General features: G+C 36.1%; 1 protein-coding gene and 1 long non-coding RNA gene across 2 annotated transcripts in view; both read left to right on the top strand.

Moving 5' to 3' along the window:
* LOC107709048 (protocadherin-9) overlaps window positions 1-7,895 on the top strand; it is a 61,325-nt gene that overhangs the window by 52,329 nt on the left and 1,101 nt on the right. The window lies entirely within an intron of this gene.
* On the top strand, window positions 3,319-4,288 carry LOC107709074 (uncharacterized). Its single transcript, XR_001636436.1, has 3 exons — window positions 3,319-3,474; window positions 3,576-3,682; window positions 4,189-4,288. It is a non-coding gene; the product is annotated as an uncharacterized LOC107709074 (long non-coding RNA).

The raw sequence follows: 7,895 nt of genomic DNA, 5'->3' as shown, positions 1-7,895 counted from the left end.
TGTGGCGAGGAAGTACTTCAAACTGTGCCGAAGTCACCCACGTAACACCTTTTGTGCCGCTATGTCACAGAGACGTATAGGAACTCACAGGCATCACCGCAGCAGGAAGAATCCTAATTAGGAACAATAAACAGAATGTTTATTAAAAAAAAATAAAAAATGGCGATAAAAAAAAAAGTGATACTTTCACTTAAAAAGCTGCGGTCAGCCCTTGACATTCTCATTATGAGCTATTATTTTTGGTGAGTACGTTTAGCTTTGAAGAAAAATAGAGGGCACATTTCTGGATGAATGTGTAATGAAATTACAGCCCTCAATTTTAAAACGCAGTTTTAAACTGAGAAAAAGATGAGGAAGAAACATGATAAACATGATTTATAAAACGTAGGCATGTATGGATGTATTTAGTCTCTGGTGTGACTTTGAGCTTGAATCACTTGAATCATCTAGGCAAGTACATGAACAAGAACTTAATTGTTGCATTTAGAATATGTCATAGCAAATTCATAACACTGTGCAAGTAAGTAAGGGGCACTATAGTGAATATTAGTGGAAAAAAATGCATTTTATATGTTTAATTTTGACGTTTGAAGAAGCAAGTTGCATGGTTCTCACAGTCACTAAACCCCTGGAAATGTGTGGAATTGTGATATCCAGACTTGGGAAAGTCATGCATTTCTGTATATATGAAAAAAAAAAAAAATCCCCCTGTATTTATTTTGCTAGAAATATTAGTAGGTGTAATCTGTGGAAGATTGTTTGCCATGGGAGAAACAAATAGCATTTTGCAAATTTATTTTTCATAATGCAGACTTTTTCCTTTGCAATTCTGATAAAAAAAAATTGAATTGCAAGATATAAATTCAGAATTGCAAGATATATATGCAGAATTGCGAGATAAAAAGTCACAATTCACTTTTTCATTTTTTATTTTGTAGTGGAAACGAAACGAAACGAAAAACAAAACAAAACAAAACAAAACAAAACAAAGCAAAGCAAAGCAAAACAAAACAAAACAAAACAAAACAAAACAAAGTAAAAGCACAGTTCAGAGGAATAAATAATACAAATTTGTGAGATTTAAACCCAGTATTCAGAAGAAAAAAATGTGAATTGCAAGATATAAATTCAGAATTGCAAGATATATATGCAGAATTGCGAGATAAAAAGTCACAATTAACTTTTTCATTTTTTATTTTGTGTTGGAAACGAAACGAAATGAAACGAAACAAAACAAAACATAAAAGCACAGTTCAGATGAATAAATAATAAAAAATTGTGAGATTTAAACCCAGTATTCAGAAGAAAAAGATGTGAATTGCAAGTTATAAATTTGCTAATTGCAAGAAAGTCAGAAAGTGCAAAAAACAGTCAGAATTGCAAGAAAAAGTCTGAATTGTGAGATATAAACTCTTTATAAAAAAGAGTAGAACTTTGAGTAAAAAAGTCTGAATTGTGATAAAATTAATTAATTAATTAATTAATTCATTCATTCATTCATTCATTCATTCATTCATTCAGTCAGTCAGTCAGTCAGTCAGTCATTCCATTGCAGAAATTGACTTTAATAATCTATATAAAGTCATTTTAAAAATAATAAAATAAAAATAAAAAAAGGCTAGGAAATTGATGTAAAAACCTTGCATTTAGACATTTTTAATATATAATATTACATTTGGTTGCAAACATGTGAAGGTCACTAATCTGCTTGTGTAGAGTGTTTTTCTGTGCCATTTTTCTGTCTCTCTTCATTCTCTTGTCCAATAAAGGTGTACAAAAAGGCCATGGATACAATAACAGGACATGCATGGACTATTAACACCTAGTAGCTAAAACTCTCTCTTTATTGTAATAATCAGTGGAGATATGGTTTCTTTTGTGTGAAATTGACGGGCCCCTGAAGGGAGATACATCATGAGATCAATAGATGTGCTGTGGGTGTTATTGTTTGAACCAAGGCTCATGTGATTGACAGAGGGCTGTCGTACTGTCCCATGGCATCCCTTTAGGCACATTATATTTTTAAAAGCCCTTGATTCATATCATCTCTCTGGTTGTGGTGTCTTTATGAAGCATTTGATGTTTGTGCGTACAGGATGTGCGTTTGACCTCCTTCCTGTAAACATGGCCCTCTGTATAAAAGCTCTCTAAATAAATGATGATAGATAATCTAGATATACAGAGTAAATGGAAAAGTGCCATCAGCATCACCTGTCTATCATGCATGCACACACAGTTATTTACTCTCAGAGAGTGCCAGGCTACTTAATCCAGAGTAATATTCCCCCCCTTAATCACATTCATAAATTGGTAATGATATTCATGCACTTGTGATATATGGCACATTATAATGTCAGCGTGTCTTAGCCGTGCCGCCGTCATTTGAATATGGGCACTATTGCTTTAATAAATCATGGTGGGTGGGATATGGCAGTCATTATGTTGAATGACACTACAGAGTCGTGTAAAAAAAGTGCATTTGGCTCTCATATGCATCACGTTGTTAATCATAATATGACTATTGGGGCCATCTTGATTCTTGAGTGTGATAGAGGGAGTGCATGGAAGAACTAGGCTTTTTTTTTGGTATTTTAGGTAGAATTTTTGTATTATTTTTGTTTTCAGCTAGGATGCATTAAATTGATCAAAAGTGCAGTTTTTGTAACAATGTAAAAGCATTTAGTTTTTCACATATTTTTTCGTTCTGTTTATTGAAAAATCCTAATAAATAAATAAATAAATAATAAAAAATAAATCATGGTGTCCACAACAAAAATAATAAGCCATTTTCCCACATTGCTAGTAATGAGAAATGTTTCTTGAGCAGCAAATCAGCATATTAGAATGATTTCTGAAGGATCATGTGACACTGAAGACTAGAGTAATGATGCTGAAAATTCAGCTTTGATCACAGGAATAAATTACATTTTAAAATATATTCAAAGAGAAAACAGTTATAATATAATATTTTTATTACAATTTATAATATGTTTCACTGTATTTTTCAAATGCAGAAATCGAATTCCCTTGGTATTTTGACATATAACAGGTCAATGTACTATAAAAACATCCTGTAAGTTTCAAAACTCAAAACTTTCATGTTAATTTAAAAACGGCTTTTATTGAAACCAAACTGTGCCACTTTATGACGTACTGTAATAGTGCAGCGAAAGCCCGCCTCTGAAGGAGAAGCTCAACGCCTACTTTTACATCACTGCCGCTTTAGCCCCGCCCACTGATACATGCTTATAGTAGAGAAGAGGAAATACTAGAGAGATGCAAACACAGGATTACTCCATCAACTGAACAGAGTAATGACAGCTTGCCCCGGTATGAGACCTGTCAGGTGTTCGGCCGCAGTCTGCTGAAGTCTATCTTCACTGTCACCCGCAGACAGTTACTGGAGAAGTTCAGAGTGGAGAAAGACAAACTCCCACCAGAGAAACGCACTCTGATCCTCACACACTTCCCCAAGTAAGACACAATACCGTCTTCTAATACACACTCCAGCACCATCACTCTCACATAGTGTAATTGAGCATGTTTGTTTGTTTATTTGTGTGTGTGTTTACTAGGTTTCTTTCCATGTTGGAAGAAGAAATCTATGGAGAGAACTCACCCATTTGGGAGGCAGACTTCACCATGCCAGCCTCAGAGGGGACACAGCTGGGGCATCAAACAGGTGTGTGATGAGCTGGTTATTAGGGATGAGCATTTAGATTAATTTTGTAATGTAACAACAATTTACTCAAATTCAAATTTATGTAAAAAAAAAAAAAAAAAAAGACACGCATGACATTTTTTTTCATAAATGTTTGGCTACATTATCCTTATAATGGTTTCTAAATAAGTATAAATCAAGGATAAATTCAACAACCTATGCTTTTTAAAGGGGAAAAATTTAGCTATATTCATTACTAAAAACATCAAGATTTGCAAATAACAAAGAAAACCTAAAGTAGACTGCTACCATAATGAATTCTATGTCAATAAAGGCTACAGTAAATCACATTTTTATCATTTTACATGATCTTAAAGTGTGGCATCCATCACCTGACAAGTGGGTATACACATTTGATACTGTAAACATTCAGTAAGCCTGACAAGATTAGTGTCCCACCTCAGTGTCTTTGGAATGGTCTGTTTTAAAACGTAAAGTGATGCTACTTTTTATTCTTTCTGTCTTAGTGCTGAGTCCAGTCTCGGTGTCTGGCTCTCCTCTCAGTAAAGGCAGCAGTGGTTCTGCTCTGGGTGTTACAGGTTTGGACGTCGCTTCCTCTGAACCAGTAACCGGTAAGAATATCTAGTTGAAGAATTATTTACTGTGCACTGTGAACTCTGTACATTGGCATTTAATTGAAGTACACAATCATATATGCATCAGACTTAAAGGTGTCATGAACTGAGAAATCAAAGTTCCCTTGATCTTTTGACACATAACAGGTCAATGTACTATAAAAACATCCTGTAAGTTTCAAAACTCAAAACTTTCATGTTAATTTAAAAACGGCTTTTATTGAAACCAAACTGTGCCACTTTATGACGTACTGTAATAGTGCAGCGAAAGCCCGCCTCTGAAGGAGAAGCTCAACGCCTACTTTTACATCACTGCCGCTTTAGCCCCGCCCACTGATACATGCTTATAGTAGAGAAGAGGAAATACTAGAGAGATGCAAACACAGGATTACTCCATCAACTGAACCATACAGATGACATTACAAGATTACAAGACACTGTGTAGTGTAAATAGTCTTTGAATTGCCTTCTTTGTGATCCTAACACTGTATCTAGATCGGACGCGAGCGTAGAAGTAGCACGTATGCTTGTATGTCAGAAATAGAGCGGGACATCAGTTACTCTCGGGGATTTGTTTTGTCAATCTGTACCGCATCCAGTGTAGACAGAATCGCCGATTATAATGGGTTCTGTTGTTCCGGTGTAAATACGGGGTAAAATTAGGAAAGAGCTCCAGATTGCGTCAGTGAAACACTGTTTCTTTGTTTGCTTTACTACGAATTCATTTTTAAACAAGATGCAGGCTTTTCAGAGAGACTGAAAGTAAACGATGATGCAGCGCTGAGTCTGACTAGAGTGGATCCAACAGTAATGTCACAAATTCGCAACACATAAGTGTGAGTAAAGGTGTTTTTACCACTACTGTATAGTCTGTTCCAGACTGTTTGATATAAATATATTTATACGTTTTTAACCCAAATGACCCATGTTGTTTTCAGAGTACGTCACAGCAGCGTCCATCTGTTATTTTAATAAGCGAAACTGTTAGCCAATCATAGCAGTGGGCGTTTACTTGCGAGTCTTGAATGCGCCCCGCCTACAAAAACAGACCATTCTGCATTCTGCAGAGAGGCTCAAAAACAGGATAGAAAATAGCATATTACTTCTAAATGATGATGTTTTTTGATGTAAAATCACACTAACATCATAAGTGATCCTCAGAGAACATTATAAAATAATAATTAAAAAAATGCAGTTCATGACCCTTTTATAATTTAAAAAGCTTAATGGTATATTTGAATGTATATTTCATCCTATTTAATTAATACATTTTTGTGTTCCAGGGTGAAAAAACTATTTTCGACAATGCCTGCCTTATTTATTTTTTATTTTTTTGTAATTATTTTTTTTCCCAATTCAAATTTCAATGGGTTGTGCCGCTCAATTGAACGGTAGCCAGGTAATAAATTTTGAATTTCCCCCAACCCGACTGAACACAACAATATATGACCCAAATCTGTGTTACAGGGTGATTATTAGAACCAAGGCAAAAGCGTGACAGACAGAAACCTGGTGCTGAAACCTTACAAAGTACATTTTTTTGTGATTTGCTGCAGATTTGTTGCACTAAGCCGGAAGTACAGAGGCTCCTTTTTCTACTTTCTTAAAGCTCAGAATATGTTCAGTTCAGCAGAACATGCTTTGTTTGAGGGAATGAAGGACAGATGACAGACAGCTTGTGCTTTTACAGAACGGAAACAAGCTTCCTTCTGGCTTTGATCACACATCTTGCTGTGAGAAAAGCTCTTGAACGCACACAGAAGGCTTGTTTCACAACTAAGCACACCCTGTACGTGCCAGAGTAAGATTACAGTAAAACATATAAATGAATAATACAATTAAAGAGTGCAAACCATACGCCAGCGGTCTAGAATAGGCTTTCTCGCTCACTCACAATCATGCTGGCATTAAGCGACTTTGCCAACTGCCAAAGCGTGTTGTCCAGGTCAACGTGACATTAATTAAAACACAGAGCGTGGGCAGCACCAAGCTCCAGACAAATAAATAAATAGACTTAGTGGTTAAGGAAACAGACTTTTTGACGCCTTGGCACTGCAAATATACCTTCAGATTTCATGATGCGAAGCATGCAGAGATGGAGATGAGATAAATAGCACGTGTAAGAGGGCGAGGGTGCGCTCTCGAAGGCGTTCTGGGGTTAGAGACGGTGATGTATCGTCAGACGGCCTCTCATCAGCCCTGCCTCATTACTGGGCCGTCATTTTGTAAATCAACAGATAATTACGGTATACATCATACACTGTTCGCATCGCCGCAGTTTATTGGATTTTGCTGGGTCCATCGCTAAGGTACGGAACGAGATGGAAAATGAAAAACGGCACTTTCCGCAGCAAATAAACCATTTCTTTGGTATTCTTATCTCCAGAGGGCATTTGAGCAAAAGAACTATAGATTTCGGGTTGCTTGTTTCACACTTTTTGCGTGACCTTGAATCTCATGCGATGCTTAGTGCGTTTTTCGTAATTTTTCTTGCCTTGTTCACCATGCACGTAAATATATGAAAGCCTTTATTTGTTTTGTTTCTTTCTTTCTTTCTTTCAGGTCAGTATTTAGGTTTTAATTCATGGCTGTGCAGTAAGCAATGTTTTAGCCTCTCTCACTTTGTTTGTGAATTTCAATGAGGTTGCCTTGCCTCCACCAAAGCCTTTTTGATTGCTTTCCCTGCTTGAGTATCTCTGTAATATCATTTGAATGTCACCACTCATATGTGTTTGTTTCATATGGGTCCCTTCGTCTATTGCATGCAAAAAAAACCAAAAAAAAAACAGGAGAGAAAAGACGAAGCGTGTGCACGAGAGAAAAGCAGATTACCTAACAAAGGGCAGACTGATTTGAAAGCAGGATATTTCGCTAAGATTCACATTGGAGGTTTGTCAAACACAAATGCCGTATGCTGCTTATAAAGGCAATTTCATTTACAAAGGAGATATAATCAGTCTGTATCATTTTGGACACAAAGCGTGAAGAAGAAAACATCTTCAGTTCTGCCTCAGCCTAAAAGCGCTTTGTAATTTGTCACCTTTTGAGTTGACTGAGTGCTTGGAAATGGAAAGCCCCCTAATTTTACGCTCGTGTGTAAAATATCAAGGATGGTGTCGAAGGTCAGAAGCTCTCAGAAAATGTGTTTTTCTGTTGAGTTTATGAAAAGTGACAGAATGGCATTCATTCTCCCGGTTTGGTCATTTATCATTTAAAGGCCTCATGTGATGCACAGCATTTGTAATACCTGTTGAAACAGGAAATTGGTGTGGGCTGAATTGCAGGACCCATCATGCTTTTTGAAATAGCCAGCTACTTGTGCTTACTAGAGAAAAGGAAAATTAAATAAATAAAACAGGTTGTGTCTATCACAAAGGGGCTCGGTTCTTTTAATTGAAAGATGAAACTGGAAAATGCAACATAGGCTAGTAGTTAGCTAATGTTTAGGAAAATGATAGCTGGTCTAAACTGGTTATTTTATGGTCCAGGCTGGTCCATGGTGGTTAACATTTTATTCATAATCAGTTTAGAGCAGCTACCTTATCAAAAAAAAAAAAAAAAAAAAAAAAAAAAAAAAAATTAAAAAGGAAAAATTTTCC

The sequence above is a fragment of the Sinocyclocheilus rhinocerous genome, unplaced genomic scaffold (assembly GCF_001515625.1).
Source record: "Sinocyclocheilus rhinocerous isolate Xijiao unplaced genomic scaffold, SAMN03320098_v1.1 scaffold835, whole genome shotgun sequence".
Classification (NCBI taxonomy): Eukaryota; Metazoa; Chordata; class Actinopteri; order Cypriniformes; family Cyprinidae; genus Sinocyclocheilus; species Sinocyclocheilus rhinocerous.
This window is presented reverse-complemented; position numbering and strand designations above follow the sequence as displayed.